This window comes from Giraffa tippelskirchi, chromosome 11 (genome assembly GCF_054371585.1).
Source record: "Giraffa tippelskirchi isolate mGirTip1 chromosome 11, T2T-mGirTip1v1.2.pri, whole genome shotgun sequence".
Lineage (NCBI taxonomy): Eukaryota > Metazoa > Chordata > Mammalia > Artiodactyla > Giraffidae > Giraffa > Giraffa tippelskirchi.
In genome coordinates, this window is record NC_137285.1 from 138,030,994 (window position 1) to 138,049,507 (window position 18,514).

The window sequence follows — 18,514 nt, forward strand, 5'->3', positions numbered from 1 at the left end:
CTTATACTTTTGGAAACCAAAAGTAGGATGGCAGCTATTTTCTCTGCTTTCCTCCCTAAGGCACTGCACACAGAAAACAACAGCAGCTTTAATTGGAGCAATGCAGGAGTGGGCAGAAGAAAGCCAAGTGTCTGGAGAAAAAGATACTGGTTCATATCCAAAATATTATCCTCCTACATTTGCTTAATATTGATTTTGTTTCCTTAACTTAGTACCAGTATCCTTAACCTATTGAAAATAAATTAACACCTTCCAGCATTTGCGGAACACGTTATAAGCTGTGCTCCTTTACAGCATTATGCTTTTCAAAGTACTTGCGGAACACGTTATAAGCTGTGCTCCTTTACAGCATTATGCTTTTCAAAGTACTTGTATTTATAATTTCAGATTTTCTCCTGTAACAGAAACCTAAGAGATGTTAGCTGCTTCCTTCATTTCTTTCTGGTGACCCAGGGAGGCAAATAACAAAAGGGTCAGAAACAGCAAAGATTGAAAGTTTATTAATCATCATAGCTCAGGAAATGCTGACACAGTAGTGATTAATTAATTCAATGCATATTGATTAAGCAATACCATGTACCAGGTGCTATAATAGACACATACCTATTTATACCAGAGATTTCACTGTAGTTAGCAAATCTTGGAAAATATAGATCCCATTCTCACAAGCCAATGTTTATTTTTCTCTGAGGATTTCTTGATTCTACTCTCATTTCCCATCATGGCTCATGAGCATTTGAGAACAGCACTATCCAGAATAACTTTCTGTGATGATGGAAATGTTCTGTCTGTGCTTTCCAATATGTTAGTCGCTAGTTACATATGGCTATTGAGCACTTAACATGTATCCAGGGCAACTGAGGGGCTGAATTTTTGTTTGTAAGTCATTTTAACTGAATTCAATTTGAATTTTCCTTAGCTTTATTGAAGTATAATTGCCAAATAAAAGATATATATATATTTGAGGGGTACAACAAGTTGTTCTGATACACATATGCATTGTGAAATGATTACATCAAGCTAATTAACATATCTGTCACCTCACATAGCTACCATTTGTGTTTGTGTGTAGATGAATACTTAGAATCTACTCTCTCAGCAAATTTTCAAGCTATAGTAACAGTATTACTAACTATAGACACTACATTGACCATTATATCTCCAGAACTTATTCATCCTGCATAACTAAAACACTGCATGCTTTGACCAGTATCTCTTCATTCCCCACCCCAATCCCACAGCATCCAATATGCTATTCTCAGCTTTTATGAATCTACTTTTTTTAGATTCTACTTGTAAGTGGAATCATGAAGTATTTGTCTTTCTTTGACTGGCTTGTTTCTCTTACCATTATGTCCTCCACATTCATCCATGTTGTTACAAATTTACAGATGATAAGATTTCCTTGTTTAAGACTGAATAACATATCCTCCAGATATCTATACCTGTATCACATTTTATTTAGATATAGCTACCTATATCCCAATCACATTTTCTTTAGTCATTCATTCATAGAACAACACAAGTTGTTTCTATATCCTGACTTTTGTAAATAATGCAATGAACATGGGAGCTCATATAGCTCTTCAAGATACTGATTTCATTTCCTTTGGTTGTGTACCCAGAAGTAGAGTTGCTGGATCATAGTGGCAGTTCTATCTTCAGCTTTTTGAGGAGGCTTCATTCTTTTTTTCATAACGGAAGTACCAATTTACATAGCCACTAACAGTATGAGAGGTTCTCTTTTTCTCCACAGGCTTACCAACACTTGTTTCTTGTCTGCTTAATATAATAGCCATTCTGATAGATGTGAGTGCTATCTGATTGTGGTTTTGATGTGTATTTCCCTGATGATTTGTGATGCTGAGGACCTTTTCATGTAGCTCTTGGCCATTTTCATATCTTTGGAAAAATGTCTATTCAGTTAATCTATTTTTTAATTGAATTGTCTGTTTTTTCCTCTATTGAGTTATGCAAGTTCTTTTTATATTTTGGATATCAACTCTTTACCAGATATATGATTTTCAGATATTTTCTTCAATTCCATAGGTTGCCTTTTCACTTTGTTGATGATTTTCTTTGCCATACAGAGATTTTTAGTTTGATGTAGTCCCACTGTTTATTTTTGCTTTTATTTTGTTTACCTTTAGTATCAATCATATCTAAAAGAATCATTGCCAACACTACCACCCAGGACCTTAACTCCTGTATTTTCTTCTAGGAGTTTTATGGCTTCAGGGTTATAATCAAATTGTTAATCCAGTTTTAGCTGATTTTTGTGTATGGTATGAGATAGCAGGCCAGTTCAATTCTTTTGCATGTTCCTGTCAATGTTTCCCAACCCCCTTTATTGGAGACTATCCTTTCTCCACTCTATATTCTTAGCTACTGTGATATAAATTAATTGGCCATATATTCATGGGTTTGGTCAATTAATTGATATCACAGTAGCTCAGAATATAGGATGGGAAAAGGATAGTCTCTTCAATAAAGAAGGCTGGGAAATGTAGACAGGATTTGAGCTTCACTGGTGGCTTAGATGGTGATGAAATTGCCCGCAATGCAGAAGATGCAGGTTGGTTCCCTGGGTTGGGAAGATCCCCTGGAGAAGAAAATGGCAACCACTCTAGTATTCTTGCCCAGGAAATCCCATGGGCAGAAGAGCCTGGTGGGCTACAATCTATGGGGTTGCAAAGAGTTGGACATGACTGAAAGACTAACACTTTCACTTTCATACGTGGATTTATTTCTGTTCATTGATCTATATGTCGCTTTTATTCTAATACTATCTGGTTACTATAGATTTGTAATACAGTTTGAAATCAGAAGTGTAATGCCTCCAGCTGTGTTCTTCTTTCTCAATAATGCTTTGTTTATTTAAGATGTTTTGTGGTTTCATGTGAAATTTAGGATTTTTGTACTATTTATGTGAAAAATACCATTGGGATTTTGATAAAGATTTCACTAAATCTATAGATTCTTTGGAGAGTATGGACAATATTAATTCTTCCATTCCATGAGCACAGAGTATCTATTTATCTTCAATTTATTTTATCAGTGTCTTATAGTTTTCAGTGTGCAAGTCTTTGAGTTCTTTTGTCAAATTTATTCCTAAATATTTTATTTTTTGATACAGTTTTACATTGGATTATTTTCTTAATTTCTCTTTGTGGCAGTTTGTTGTTAGTGTATAGAAACACAACTTGAAATTTATATATTGATCTTGTAAACTGCCATTTTACTCTCTTCATTTATTAGTTCTAATAGCTTTTTTTTGTAGTGTCTTTAGGGCTTTCTCTATATAATATAGTGTCATCTGCAATAGAGATTGTTTTTCCTCTTCTTTTTTGATTTGGATGCCTTTTTTTTTTTTTTTTTGGCCTATTTCCCTGGCTAGAACTTCCACGATTATGTTGAATAAAATTGGCAAGAGTGGATTTTCTCTCTTCTTCCTGATCTTAGAGGAAAAGTTTTCAGCCTCTAACCAGTGAATGTTATGTTAGCCATGGGCTTGCCGTATAGACCATTTGTAATGTTAAGGTATGTTCCCAGTATCTCAGACTGTTGAGAGTTTTCATTATGAGGTGATGTTGCTTTTTCTGCATCTGCTTAGATGATTGTATGATTTTTACTCTTCATTTTATTAATATGATATTCAAGTTGATTGATTTATGGATGTTGAACCATCCCTGGAATAAATCTCATTTGATCATGGTGCATGACCCTTTCAATGTATTGTCAAATTTAGGTTGCTAATATTTTGATGGTGATTTTTGCATCTATGTTCATCAGAGATATTTGCCTATAATTTTCTTATGTTTTCCTTTTCTGGTTTTGGAATCAGGGTAATGCCAACCTTATGAAGTGAGTTTGGAAGTGTTCCCTCCTTTTCTACTTTTGGAAGCATTTGAGAAAGATTTGTATTAGTTCTTCTTTGAATGTTTGGTAGAATTTTCCAAAAATAATATTAACATTATTGTTTATTCATTCAAATATTGAATGCAGCCATTAGGCACTACAGCTACAGTAGTGAAAAAAACAAACAACAAAAAATAATTGTTCTCATAGCTTGCACCCTCCTGAAGGAAGCATAGTAGAATAAATGAAAACAAGACAGTTACATATTAGATCATGAAGTATGCTAAGGAGAAATGAAGTGTGGAATGAGCTGTGACACCTAGGAGACTTTGAGATTTGGGATATGGCAGCCAGAGAAGGCTTCCTTGTGCTCGGGACCAGTGAATAGATGATAGTGACTAGTGACTAGAGAGGCATCCCTGGAGGAGGCAACAAGGACAAAGGCTGCAGGAGCGCCTGTGCCACATGTGTTGGAGGGACATAAGGGACTGAGGGAAGAGCCAGAAGATGAGGGCATAGAAGCAAGGGAAGAGTGAGTGTCACGTAGAGAATGCAGCTCCTAATTAGGACTCTTTGGCTTTTATTTTAAGTGAGATATGAAGCCACTTGAGAATTTTGAGCAAAAAAGAGTGGCAGGCTCTCCTTTACATCATAATAGAGTCTCTTATTTTGCTGTGCTGAAAACTGTCTGCAGGCAGTAAGGGAGGTAGCTGAACAGCCTTTGAGAGGCTAATACAATAATTTAGATAAGATACTATGGTGGCCTATATCAGGGTGCTGGCATGGAGATGACTTCTTGACATATATTGAAGGTAGAATCAATATGATTTGATGATAGACCAATACAGGTGTGAGAAGAGTCAAGGATGATTTAAGAATGTTATTTTTATCTAAGCACAGAAACGAGAGAGTTTCCTTGTAGGAAAATAAGGATGCCTGAAGGAAGAAGTTGCTGAGAAGTTAGTATAGTATAGTCTTGTTTTTAAAAAGTGTACATGTACATCCACACATGTTATGAAAGTTCATAGAAAAATGATATAAGCCACCTTCATTGAAGTGGTTTCCTCTAGAGGATATAATTATGGAGACAGGACGATAAGACTGCATTATCTTATTTTGTATTCTTTCATTTTGATAGATTTGTTTACCACACACTTGTGTTTATCCATTTCTTTGCAATCAATAAAAGAACACCCCCATTTACTGGAGTTCTTGGGTAAATCCATTTGAAACAGGATCTGCAAAGGCCTTCAGAATTATGTGAAAATAGATTGCAGGCATTTTCATAATTTATAAAAGACATTATGGACATAACTTTCAGCTTATGCCTTGTTTGTGGAAACTGAACAAAATATGGACTAAAGAAATATTTGTGCTAGTCACTTCCTGTATTTGAAAATATGCTGTTTTCCTGATTCATCTTAAGTTATTACCGAGGACTGAATGACAAACCATCAGCCAAGGCTTAATTTACTGGTGAACTTCCTGCAGCAGGCTTGGCACACTGAGGGCTCCATCAATCCTCTGCAGGTCAACGGGTCTCACCCTGAGAACATTTCGGTAGCAAATATCTGACTTCTGTCTTCTCTGTGGTCACAGAATGAGCAGAGCTTCCTAGCAATGCCCAATACATCCTACTCGAATGGAATCAATAGATTCAGATTTTCACCACTGACTTTCTCTGTGACCCTAGACAAGTCATCTGAACTCACTTGCTCTTTCTTAATTGGGAAAGAAAATGAAGAAATGAATATCAGTTTCCTTCATGCCTTGGGGATAACTGATGGGAGTGTCAGAGGTACAGTAATCCCTTAATTAACAGATTACTTGGAAAGAGGCACTTTGATACCTACATTTAAAAACATCAAACTTGAAAATCAAAGCTATCTGCTTTTACAGCATGTCAATGACCATGCCCTTGCATAATTCTCTTTGTCCTTGCAAATGGTTTACTTTTGACATCAAAAGGTTAGGTTAGGACATGAAACCAAAATTTAAAAGGCACCAAAGTGTAAAATAATGATGTAAAGGTGAGTGTCATTCATTATTTTCACAGTTCAAAGAATTTTTTAACTTAAGATCAGTTTCCTCTTCTCAAATGCCAGGACTTTCCTGCTATTACTCTATAAAGTGTATAGGTGCCAAATCATTTTCTTGGGATGACAGGTGTGAAGGGGAAGTCAGAACAAAATCTGGTACAAACTTACCTCACTCCGGCTGGGTTATCAACAAGTGAGATGCTGAAAACTGATGGGGAGATAACTGTAACAGGCTCTACACTCATGTGGCCAGAAGTTTACCCTTGAATAAAGGTTGAGGGAGGGGTTGGTAAGCAATGGCTGAGCACAGAAAGGTAACAGTTTCTAAAATAACGCTGTTCACAGTGATTGGTCGCTAGGCCTTTGTTAGTGGGTCTCTACCTCTTGGGTCCAACTCCTGGTATATTTCTTTACTACTCACCAAACCTTTCTGTTAGTATAGAAAACTCCACATCTCTCATGTATCAGAAGAGTTCTATTACTCCTCTTTTTTAGTATTCATTTTTATTTATTTATTTGGCTGCATCAGGCTGTTGTTGCGGCATGTGGGATCTTTTGTTGCAGCATGTGAACTGTTGCCTGTGTTCATGCCAAGTAACTTTAGTCATGTCCAGCTCTTTGCTATGCTGTGAACTGTAACCCACCAAGCTCCTCTGTTCATGAGATTCTCCAGACAAAAGTACTGGAGTGGGTTGCCATGCCCTCTCCAGGGGATATTTCCAACCCAGGGATCAAACCCACGTCTCTCAGATCTCCTGCATTGGCAGTAGGTTCTTTACCATTAGTGCCACCTGGTACTCTTAGTTGCAGCATATGGGATCTAGTTCCCTGACCAGGGATCGAACCCAGGCCCTCTGCATTGGGAGCACAGAGTTCTAGCCACTGGAGCACCAGGAAAGTCCCCTCTATCACTCCTCTTAAACTCTATGTTCCTCTTGTTCTTTCACAAAAGACCTTATTTGGTTTGATGAGTGGAAGAAGCAATTTGGATGAAGTAGTCTCCATTCTTTATATGGGTGGTGACAGTGGAAGGTGAAGAGGAAATCTAGGATGTTTGCCATAAGAAGCTGTTTCCTTCCATTTGATAGTCTTCAAGAGATGTAGTGAATATTTGAATCAATGGCCACTTTGGAAAGCTGGTTGCTATTCTGGCTGCTATTCGGCTACACTGCTGCTGGCCCAGATTTTTAGTCTGGATTGAAAAACCGATTTTCCCAGTTGCTGGAAGGGATGGGGTTTGGTTTCGCCCCAGCCCTCAGTGCTTTCTAGGAGTTGCCATCAGGTAATGGGAGACTTTTCACACAGTGTCCTCGTTCCTGGGGAAAACTCTAATCTGATGGCTTGTTAATGGAGGTATACAGTGACTAAGTCCCATTTCTCAAGGGTCAATGACCTTGAAGCATTGTGAAAGCTTCAGGGATCTCCATGGAGTTGACTTTAGCCTTGTTTTGCTCAGTCTTGTTTCCTTCAGGTCTCACATGGTTGTTTTTTTAAAATTATTTATTTAAGTATTCATTCATTTTTGGCTGTGCTGGCTCTTTGTTGCCGCACAGGCATTTCTCTAGCCGCAGCAAGCGGGGGGCTGCTCCCTAGTTGTGGTGCACTGGTTTCTCACTGCAGTGGCTTCTCTTGCTGCAGAACACAGGCTCTAGGGTGCTTGGGTGTCACAGTTGTGGCATGTGGCCTCAGTAGTTGCAGGTCCTGGGGTTACAGGCTGGCTCAATAGTTGTGGCCCATGGATGGGCTTAGTGACTCCAAGGCAAGTGGGATCTTCCCGGATCAGGGATCAAACCTGTGTCTCCTGCATTGGCAGGTGGATTCTTTACCACTGAGCCAAAAGGGAAGACTTGCTACGTGGATTCCGAGTTTGTAAGCCCTCTCCAGTCAAATTCCTGCATATAAATCTCTGCAGAGTTTTTTTCATGGAGAAACCGGTGTGCAACATGCAACAACACTTCTCTTCAAAAGTTGAATGGAAGTATATTTATGTTCCAGCAAATCTAAGTATATTCCTTAAAGAAACTTGCATATATTTGCATCAAGATCACATATGAGAATGTTCATAGCAGTGTGATTGGTAAGAGCCCCATACTGGAAAAATCTAAATAAATCTAAATATCCATCACTAGTGGAATGTATGAATAAATCATGATAACACCAGACAGTTAAATGCATGCACAAATAATAAAAATGAAAATGAGTGACCTATGGTTTTACATGGCATACCATGGATGAATCATATATAAATCTGTATGTCTACACATCTATATCTATGTGAAAGGAAAAAAGCAAAACACTGAAGAATGTATTCAGTGAGACACATATATGTATGTGTGCACATGTGCAGAATTCACCATAGGCAAAAAATAAACTCTTTTAGACATGTATACATAGGTTTAAAACTATAAAGAAAAGTAATTGATTAGCGTGAATTTCAGGATAGTGCTTATTTTTAGAGGAGAGAAGTTTCATTTTTTTAAAAGATTTATTCATGTATTTAAATAATTTTATTTATTTATTTTTGGCTGTGCTAGGTCTTTGTTGCTGCAAGGACTTTTGTCTAGTTGCTACAAATGGAGGCTACTCTCTAGTTGCCATGTGCAGGCTTCTCACTGTGATGGCCTCCCTTGTTGCAGAGCATGGGCTCTAGCGCACACGGGCTTCAGGAGTTGTGGTACGTGGGCTCAACAGTTGTGGCTTCCAGACTCTGGAGCACAGTCTCAGTAGTTGTGGTATACAGGCATAGTTGCTCTGTGGTGTGTGGGATCTTCCCGGATCAGGAATCAAACCCATATCACCTGCATTCCAGGTGAATTCTTTACCACTGAGCCACCAAGGAAGCCCAGTTTCATTTTTTAAATGTATTTATTTTTGGCTATGGTGGGTCTTCATTGCTGGACATGGGCTTTCTCTAGTTGCAGCGATCCAGGGCTACTCTTCCTGCAGGGTGTGGGCTTCTCATTGAGGTGGCTTCTCTTATTTTGGAGCATGGGCTCTAGAGTGCTGGCTCCGTAGATGTGGTACAAGGGTTTAGCTGCTCTATAGGTACAGCATGTGGGGTCATCCTGAACCAGGGATGGAACAGATGACCCTTACATTACAAGGCAGATTCTTAACCACTGGACCACCAGGGAAGCCCCTACAGGAGAGAAGTTTCAGTTCATTAAGAATACACAAGGAGCTTCTGGAAAGTGAATATTTCTATTTCTACACTGAGGTGCTTTCAACTACTTTTGATTGAGGGACTGTACTTTTAAAATGCAACTGTCTAAGAAAGGATTGGCAAATAGATGGGGAAACAGTGGAAACAGTGACAGACTTTATTTTGGGGGGCTCCAAAATCACTGCAGATGGTGACTGCAGCCAAGAAATTAAAAGACACTTGCTCCTTGGAAGAAAAGTTATGACCAACCTAGACAGCATATTAAAAAGCAGAGACATTATTTTACCAATAAAGGTCCGTCTAGTCAAAGCTATGGTTTTTCCAGTAGTCATGTATGGATGTGAGAGTTGGACCATAAAGAAAGCTGAGTGCTGAAGAATTGATATGTTTGAATTGTGGTGTTGGAGAAGACTCTTGAGAGTTCCTTGGACTGCAAGGAGATCAAACCAGTCCATCCTAAAGGAAGTCAGTCCTGAATACTCATTGGAAGGATTGATACTGAATCTGAAACTCCAATACTTTGGCCACCTGACGCGAAGAACTGACTCACTAGAAAAGACCCTGATGCTGGGAAAGATTTAAGGCGGGAAGAGAACGGGACGACAGAGGATGAGATGTTTGGATGGCATCACTGACTTGATGGACATGAGTTTGAGTAAGCTCCGGGAGTTGGTGATGGACAGGGAAGCCTGGAGTGCTGCGGTCCATGGGGTCGCAAAGTGTTGGACACGACTGAGAGACTGAACTGAGAAGGATTATGAGACCCAGATTTAACTGGATTACACTCCCTTAAAAGTGAAAGAGGAAAGTGAAAAAGTTGACTTAAAGCTCAACATTCAGAAAACTAGGATCATGGCATCTGGTCCCATCACTTCTTGGCAAATAGATGGGGAAACAATGGAAACCGTGACAGACTTTATTTTCTTGGGCTTCAAAATCACTACAGATGGTGATTGCAGCCATGAAATTATAAGACGCTTACTCCTTGGAAAGAAAGTTATGACCAACCTAGACAGCATATTAAAAAGCGGAGACATTACTTTGTCAACAAAGTTCTGTCTAGTCAAGGCTATGGTTTTTCCAGTAGTCATGTATGGATGTGAAAGTTGGACTGCAAACAAAGCTGAGTGCTGAAGAATTGATGCTTTTTAACTGTAGTGTTGGAGAAGACTCTTGAGAGTCCCTTGGACAGCAAGGAGATCCAACCAGTCCATCCTAAAGGAGATCAGTCCTGGGTGTTCATTGGAAGGACTGATGTTGAAGCTGAAACTTCAATACTTGGGCCACCTGATGGGAAGAGCTGACTCATTTGAAAAGACCCTGATCCTGGGAAAGATTGAAGGCAGGAGGAGAAGGGGACAACAGAGGATGAGATGGTTGGATGGCATCACCGACTCACTGGATATGAGTTTGGGTAACCTCTGGGAGTTGGTGATGGACAGGGAGGCCTGGCATGCTGCGGTTCATGGGGTCACAAAGAGTCGGATATGACTGAGAAACCGAACTGAAGAGATTTTCTGAGACTCATCTATTTTGGTGTATATCCTTAGGAAAACCAATGGATCAAGACCACCCAAAGCATAAACCACCCTGAAACTGATTTTTTCTTTAGTCCTAAATGGTCTCTTAAACAAATAAAGCCTTGAGCCTTAAAATATAAATCTGGTCCACACAATCAAATTTAAATTGAAATGTTTTGCTCAAAACATTGGCTTCAGATTGGCTCTTGTTAATAACTAAACATATTTCAAAATGTGTGTATCTCTTCGGCCTGGGTGACCCTGCCCCATGTGTGTGGCTGTCCTTACTGTCCCCAGGAAGTCCAGGTTCTAAATGTGGTTCTAGCTGATCAGAGTCAGGGCTGTGCTCTTGCTGACTTATGGTGGGGGGACAGGTGGCCTACTCTCCTGAGCAGCTCAAGCTACAGAACACACAGCTGGTCTTTGCTTCTTTGGTTGCACCTGCCGAGACCCACTGGAAGTCTTGTTCCTCCAGTAGGACAAAGACCTTACAGGCTATTTAAAAATTTAGTCCCACAACATCCTTTGTTCACTCTTAATGGTCATCAAACTTTACCTAGAATCATGAGAGATCATGCCTTTAAATTCTCTCTTTTGATTTATTCATTCTTTCTTTCGATTCATGTAACACACATTTATCAAGTGCCTACTTTGTCTCAGACATTATTCTTAGAACTGGGAGTACATGGAGAAGCATAAAAATACAGACAAAAATTTCTGCCTCTGTGAAGCTTGTATTGTAGTCAAATTTCATTCATGTTATCCCCCCTGCATCTGAGGAGGACAGAACACATGACTGAAGCTTACTTTCTCTTCTATGTGAAAAGTCTCCTTTTCATAGGAAAAAAAAAGAGAAAAAAAAAAACAACTAAAAAGCAAAAGTGCTTTCTGGCTCACCTCTGAACTTAGATATTTAATTTACAAATGGATAAAGAAATGATCCCTATGTATTCTGTGTTGTTTTTAATTTCAATTATAAAGTTTCTACCAGATATGAGCAAGAGCAGACCATGAAACCTCACAATTAACAAGATGGTTAAATCATAGTCTCTGTTTATTAAACAACTTGTTTTGAGCCTTCTCCTATTCTTAATATCAGAATGAGTTTTGAAATGTTTCTCATCTTCTTTGCTCTTGAATTTGGAGTCTTCAATAGTCAGGATGTAGGATTGCTCTGATGGATAAAGGAAATCGTGGATTTAAATGCCTCATGCCCAGAGCACAGACAGTTCACAGCCTCACTGGCATGCATTTCCTGCATTTCCATTCCTAACAAGGCCCGCATGGATTGCCAGATCATACTGTCTTGATAGATTCGATGCCTATTTCCGGGGTCAGAATTTGGCCCTGGATAGGTGAAGCTGCTCAGAGCATCTCATTTTTTCTAGATAAATATAGAAGATGGCACTTAACTCAGTTTTGGGCAATGAGACTCAAGGGATATTTCCTGCGGGCTTCAAAAATAATTTCTTACTCTTCTTCATGAACTCCCCAAAGAGATACCCTTTACTTCTGCTGGAAAAGAATGAGGAAGCATAGTCACTGCTGGCCACCATCGTGTAAGGAAGCCAATGTCCTGAGAAACAGAACAAGAGAAAGAATATAATTCAGTCTTTGGAGATGGTATTGAGTTATGAGCCCAAACACCTTCTTTGAATGTGTTATGTAAACTTACATACTAGTTCAGTTTTTCATTAGATTTTATGCAACTCAATTTAAGTGGAAATGTTTTGCTCTAAACATTAGCTTCTGACTGGCTTTTTAACCAAATCTTTTTAAGATGTTTGTATCACTTTTGCCTGTGTGATCCTGTCCTAGCGTGTGTGTGTGCCTGTGTGTGTGCGTGTGTGTCGGCTAAGTCGCTTCAGTCGTGTCCGACTCTTTGTAACCCTATGGACTGTAGCCTGCCAGGCTTCTCTGTCCATAGAATTCTCCAGGCAAGAATACAGAAGTGGGCTACCAGGCCCTCCTCCAGGGGAGCTTCCTGACCCAGGGATTGAACTCATGTCTCTTATGTCTCCTGCACTGGCAGGTGGGTTCTTTACCACTCTTGCCACCTTGAAAGCCCCCCTATAGGGTGTGGCTGCCCTTAATTTCAGTTTTTTGTTATTTCTAGTTTAAAAGATTCTGAATCTCTAGATACCATGATAGCTATTCATTAAGTGCAACAAGTATATTTTTAGTCATATGGCAAAATATTTTGAGTTTAACTGATAAAATTATTTAAAATATCAATGAATTTAAAAAATATGATAGCATATGGCCTGTAAAATTTCACTAACAGTTTTAATTTCTCTTCTGGAATGGAATACTAAAAAGAGAAGGCTTGAAAGGAAATACATAGATTTATATTCTTTAATTTACCATACAAATTAAAAATGTGCATATCTAAGTTTTCATCTTAGTGATATCTGACTCCCTTGCCTACATACCTCCCTGCTGCCTTTTATTTCACCACCACTAGTTCCTTCTGCCCCCGGAAAATGTCTGTAAATTCCTGAAACTGTCAGATTTCACAGGCGTGTAATTTTACTTCAGCAAAATTCTAAACACCAGTAAGTGGTGAATTTGACATGGGAACTGTAAAAGAGTCTTATCTACAGTGACACAACTGCTCCCACCCTAATATTTATTAAGTAGCACAGGATTATAGTGTAACAGCTCTGAAATTGCTTGTGACACCTGCATGAATACCAAATAGATTCATTATGTTCCAACTTATTACAAAAAGCACTTTCTGAATTTTAAATGATTAAGACTCTTACACATTAATAGCTACTGAGTGAGTTTACTTTCCAAAGGTACATATATTATTGAAAGATCACAATTCAGCTAAATGTAGGCAATGATGCAAATAATATGGCCACTTCATAGAGAGTGTCATTGAGAGCAATATTCCTAATTTTGAAAGCTTTCAAATGGCATTATTTTAAGAAAAGTACCCATCCCCCCACTTTAAGTGCTATGTGTCGTATTCCCCTTCTCTCAGGAGATGCAGGAAAAAAAAAGAAGGAAGAAAGTGATAAATGTCAGTATTATGCAGAATTTGCCTTTTTGAATTCCCATTCCCATTCCACTAGCTGGGATTTTATAGAGATATAAATCACAAAGAAATAAGAAACCAGTAATGAGATAGAAGTATATTTGAAATATGGATGCAAATTCTTACCACCTGCTGAGCAAAAGTAGTCTGCAGAGACTGTCCTGGAAATCGCAAGGCCATTAGCATCTTGTAAGCTCTAAATTTGGAGCAGAAGAATAGAGGAATTATGTCTGTGAAATGCCAAAGGCCGCTCTGATTTATCTCTCAGCAGAATGTTTCAGCCACATCTACATAAATATTTTAACAGGAATTTAATTTTCATTTTAGTCACACAATAAATCTTTTTATTACACACCATCATTTTGTCCCAAATGAGTTGCCTTTTTCATGCAATTTGTGTTCATCCTTTCTTGTGTGTTTGATAAATGCAATCTTAATATACAAAGGAACAATGGTTTTATTTACACAAGAGCCTTGCCATAGGCTGTTTAATGTTAGCCATGAATTCTATTTATTTTAATACAATTTATAGTACCAATTGGTTATAAACCAATTGGTTTATATATAACTTCAGCATCTGTTCATAGGTCTTCCGGGCATGAGGAAAATAGGGGCAGTGAGAGGATGTGGAGCTCAAGTGATGCTCTAAGTGGATGTTCTGATTGGATATGGGTGTAGGTGTATTGGTAGTAAAGGTATAGACACTTTGTAAAGGTACAAACGTTGCTCTGGCAACTTATTGGCAGTAGGTTTCATCAAATGGAATGGAACAGTTGTGGGCAGTTTGAGTTTGATGGAATGTCATTTAAACTTCATGTGTCACACTGGTTTCTTGACTGTGATGACACTGTAAACACTGAAGGTGATGGTCAATCCTTTTGAACACCCCCAGAAGGCCTCAATGTCTCAGGTGGCTCAATGGTGAAAAAAAAAATCCGCCTACCAATGCAAGAGACATAATAGACGTGGGGAAGATCCCCTGGAAAAGGAAATGGCAACCCACTCCTGTATTCTTGCCTGGAAAATCCCATGGATGGAGGAGGCTGGCAGGCTACAGTCCATGGGGTCTCAGAGACACGATTGAGTGACTAAGCATGCATGCATGCAGGAGAAAGGACGAGAAGATATTGCTTTTCCGTACAGTTTTGAAGAAACTCACAGCACTAAGCAGACCCTATGGATGTGGAGTGGATGTTTACCCTGGAACAGATTCCTCCAACCAATTTGACAGTTGTGGTCAAGATATTAAATTTGCCACTTGCAAATGGGTCAACCAGCTGGTGTTTCAGACAGCCATAACTGTAATCTCTGCCAGAATCATCACCCTGTCAGTTTTGTTTGAACGTATTTTATGCTGTAACTTTTTAATTTAAATATTTAGATTTGAGAATTTAATTTTGAGTATAAGGGTGACTAAAAAAGCATAATCCAATTATTAAGGGGCTAAATCCTTGAGTCTGGATCACATCTTGTTGAAGTTGAAACTGAGTGTGAATGAGAAGGAAGAAAAACAGATATATATATATATATATATATTTGGGGGGACAGGTAACATATTAAGAGTTAAGACATGTCTTTTTAAAAGCATTTCTACTTCTATCTGAAGGAGAGGTAAAATTCTTTTTTTTGATTAGTCTTTGTTTGAAATGGAAATGGTGGGACTTCCCTGGCAGTCCAGTAGTTAAGATTTTGCCTTCCAATGAAGGGAGTATGGGTTTGATCCCTGGTTGGAGAGCTAAGATCCCATATGCCTTGTGGCCAAAAAAAACCCCAAACAAACCAAAAAAAACCAAAACATAAAACAGAAACAACTGATAGTTAAACAGGAGTAGTGGCTCGTTTGAGGTCTTGCAATAGGAAATGGGGCAGATCTAGTCACACTTGTATCTGTCTGGCTTCAGAACTCACTCTCTGCCATGCAGTGTTTCTTAAAAGTTTCCTTCGGAGCATCTCCAAGCCTCCTGGAGACATGTCGGAAGGCAAAAACCAGAAGTTCTTGCTTTATGTTGGCTATTTCTTTGGATTCTCAGGCTTTTATTGTTTAAACATATAGTGTTCTTTCACTGCTTTGTTAAAACTGTACAGCCAGCAAGGACCTAGCGTAGAGCACATGGAACTCTGCTCAGTGTCGCGGGGTGGCCTGGATGGGAGGGGAGTTTCAGGGAGAATGGACACGTGTCTGTATGGCTGGATCCCTTTGCTGTTCACCTGAAATTGTCACAACATTGTTTATTAATCGTCTATACCCCCCAATACAAAATAAAAAGTAAAAAAAGAGAAAAAAAAACAGAAACAATACTGTAACAAATCCTATAAAGACTCTAAGAATGGTCCACATCAAAAAAAAATCTTTAAAAAATTAAAAAATTTATTAAATAAATAAAATGTAAATGGCATGATGCAGGTTAATCACAGCCAGAAACCTAGTTTTTGTTCCCAAACATTGACTCTTTCGTTTTTTGGTTTGTTTTAGTAGCTTACTGTATGGTCTGAGATCCAACAAGAATATTTGTTCTCATCTATATAATAAACATGTGTGTCTCCCTGAAAAAACATAGTGACAACAAAGCAACAGAACTGTGCCTAATTTTTAATAAATGAACACTTGCCTTGAAATTCTCCAGGCAAGAATACTGGAATGGGTAGCCATTCACTTTTCCAGCGTATCTTTCCGACCCAAGGATCAAGCCCATGTCTCCTGCATTGACAGGTGGATTCTTTACTGTCTGAGCCACCAGGCAAGCCCCAAATGGATACTGGTTGAGGAAAATTTATTAACTCAGAGTTACTGCTACACTTATTACTCACAGATGGGCCCCTACGACTTTTTCAGTTTCCTCATATCCTACTCTGTTGTTTGAGAATTCTACAAAATGTCTATTTTGGTATGGAGAAATATTGTTTTCCTTCATTTATACACAGTTAATTAGTGTGTTTGTACTATGAATTCCTTTTATTAGTTCTGTCTGAATGTTTTCACTGATCCACTTTTGCATGTGAATCCTAGCTGAGTATTGAGGACATTTTGTTTAAATACATATATATATTTTTTGATGTGGACCATTTTAAAGTCTGTATTGAATTTGTTACAATATTGCTTTTGTCTGATTTTTTGGCCAAGAGGCATGTGGGAAATTAGCTCCTCAACCAGGGATCAAACTCATACTTCCTGAAATGGAAGGTGATGTCTTAACCACTGGACTGCCAGGGAAGTCTTTTGAGGACCATTTTGAATGCTGCCTTTGATCACTCATTCATTTACACATGTACCTGTCCATTCATTCATTGCTTATTGTAAACTACACACAGTTCTAGACAGTATGGATACTGCTCAAAAGGAAGGAACAGCTCTCTCTTCAAGTTCCTGAAACATCTCTTTTGAATATCTCATACTATACTGTAAGGTCTTTGAGACCATATTCTGTTATTTGACTGATCTTTGTATCTCTTTCCAAGACAGTGCCTTGCACTGTCCTAAGCACTTGAAAATGTTTGTTGAAAGAGTGAGTAAATTACCTTGCACTGCTTACGAGGAACTATTGGATTGGCCAAAAAGTTCATTCAGGTGTTTCCGTAAGATGTTATAGAAAAACTCAAATGAACTTTTGGCCAACCCAATAGCTTGTTAAGCAAAAAAATCTTAACCCCAACATTTTTCTTGTTTTGTTCAAATTAATAAAGTAAAGATAAATATGGTTTGATGACACATGGAGATTTTTTAATTAAATTTTATTATTTAAAAAAATTTTATTGTTGGGTTATAATTGCTTTACAATGTTTCTGCTGTGCAATGTGTACCAGCTGTACATATGCATGTATCTCTTCCTTCTTGAGCATCCCTCCCACCTCTCTAGGTCATCACAGAGCACTAAGCTGAGTTCCCTAAGCTACAGAGGTGCTTCCCACTAGCTATCTATTTGACACACTGTAGTGTATATATACTGTTCATGGGGTCTGTGGAAAATTCTGAAAGAGATGGGAATACTAGACCATCTGACCTGTCTCTTGAGAAACCTGTATGCAGGTCAGGAAGCAACAGTTAGAACTGGACATGGAACAACAGACTGGTTCCAAATAGGAAAAGGAGTACGTCAAGGCTGTATATTGTCACCCTGCTTATTTAACTTATATGCAGAGTACATCATGAGAAACGCTGGGCTGGGAGAAACACAAGCAGGAATCAAGATTGCCAGGAGAAATATCAATAACCTCAGATATGCGGATGACACCACCCTTATGGCAGAAAGTGAAGAAGAACTAAAGAGCCTCTTGATGAAGGTGAAAGAGGAGAGTGAAAAAGTTGGCTTAAAGCTCAACGTTCAGAAATCTAAGATCATGGCATCTGGTCCCATCACTTCATGGGAAATAGATGGGGAAACAGTGGAAACAGTGTCAGACTTTATTTTTGGGGACTCCAGAATCACTGCAGATGGTGATTGCAGCCATGAAATTAAAAGACGCTTACTCCTTGGAAGGAAGGTTATGGCCAACCTAGATAGCATATTTAGAAGCAGAGACATTACTTTGCCAACAAAAGTCCGTCTAGTCAAGGCTATGGTTTTTCCAGTGGTCATGTATGGATGTGAGAGCTGGACGGTGAAGAAAGCTGAGCGCCGAAGAATTGATGCTTTTGAGCTGTGGTGTTGGAGAAGACTCTTGAGAGTCCCTTGGACTGCAAGGAGATCCAATCAATCTATCCTAAAAGAGATCAATCCTGGGTGTTCATTGGAAGGTCTGATGTTGAAGCTGAAACTCCAATACTTTGGCCATCTCATGCGAGGGGTTGACTCATTGGAAAAGACCCTAATGCTGGGTAGGATTGGGTGTGGGAGGAGAAGGGGACGACAGAGGATGAGATGGCTGGATGGCATCACCGACTCGATGGACATGG

The 18,514-nt window shown here is 38.8% G+C and overlaps 1 protein-coding gene across 1 annotated transcript in view; it reads left to right on the forward strand.

The window, feature by feature from the left end:
* LOC145527162 (uncharacterized) overlaps window positions 1-18,514 on the forward strand; it is a 544,757-nt gene that overhangs the window by 325,237 nt on the left and 201,006 nt on the right. The gene's annotated exons all lie outside the window — the stretch shown is intronic.